Source organism: Rhincodon typus, chromosome 44, assembly GCF_021869965.1.
Source record: "Rhincodon typus isolate 14 chromosome 44, sRhiTyp1.1, whole genome shotgun sequence".
In the NCBI taxonomy this organism is placed as follows: Eukaryota; Metazoa; Chordata; class Chondrichthyes; order Orectolobiformes; family Rhincodontidae; genus Rhincodon; species Rhincodon typus.
In genome coordinates this window covers 2,034,830-2,035,801 of record NC_063375.1, presented here as the reverse complement: position 1 = coordinate 2,035,801, position 972 = coordinate 2,034,830, and the positions used below count along the sequence as shown (strand labels likewise).

At 51.9% G+C, this 972-nt stretch overlaps 1 protein-coding gene across 4 annotated transcripts in view; it reads left to right on the top strand.

Moving 5' to 3' along the window:
* Positions 1-273: 273 nt before the first annotated feature.
* Positions 274-972, top strand: part of LOC109930008 (FERM domain-containing protein 4B-like) — a 24,048-nt gene continuing 23,349 nt past the window's right edge. For all 4 annotated transcript variants that reach the window (XM_048619891.1, XM_048619889.1, XM_048619890.1 and 1 more), the window contains exon 1: positions 274-744. The gene's annotated coding sequence lies outside the window, so the exon portion shown is untranslated. The remainder of the gene's footprint in view (positions 745-972) is intronic.

Sequence of the window (972 nt, the reverse complement as noted above, 5' to 3'; positions counted from 1 at the left end):
ATACAGGGAGAGACGTAGTGAGAGAGAAAGAGGGAGAGAGGGTGAGGGGGACAGGCCGAGAGAGAGAGAGAGAGAGATTGGGAAAGGGGAGAGAGGGATAGGACGAGAGAGAGAGAGGGAACAGAGGCTGGGAAAAGGAGAGAGATACAGGGTTAAAGAGAGAGAGGCAGTGTGAAATAAATAGGGAGAGAGGTAGTGAGAGAGAGCCGAGGGGCAAGCAACTGGGAGAGGGAGAGGGGGACAGGGTGAGAGAGAGAGAGGGGGGAGAGAGTGAGAAATAGGAGAGAGGTAGAAACAGAAGAGAGAGAGAGAGATAGGGAGAGACAAAGGGAAAGAAATAGGAGAGAGGGAGTGGGAGACACAGGAAAGAGATTAAGTACAACTGTGAGACAGACGGAGAGGAGTTTGAGGGAGATACACAAACAGAAAGTTATAAAAGAGAGAGAGATTGAAACAGAAGAAATAAAAATAAAGGGGAGAGTGAGCAAAGGCGAAGGAATTAGAAACACAGCCTCCCAGGCTGGGCTGGAAACGAGTTGGGGCAGTTCCTGAGGGTGGGCAGGGAGGAGGAGCAGCAGATCGAGGCAGAAACACAGAACACCTGTTTGTGAACTCAATTCCACAGGCTCAGGGTAAAGAGCCCTCAGCTACAGCTCGCTCAACAGTTGCCATTTTATATACTCCCCTCTCCCCTGATCGGGATTAGGAGCTGCACAAACGGATCAGGTTTCACAGCACAGGCAGGTGAGGCTGCAACAATTCCAATCTAGTGTTTGTGTGTGAGTGTGAGGGAGAGACAGAGAGAGAGAGAGAGTGTGTGTGTGTGAGGGTGTGAGGGTGTGAGGGAGGGAGGGAGAGAGAGAGAGAGAGAGTGTGCGTGTGTGTGAGGGAGAGAGAGAGAGAGAGAGTGTGCGCGTGTGTGAGGGAGAGAGAGAGAGAGAGAGTGTGCGCGTGTGTGAGGGAGAGAGAGAG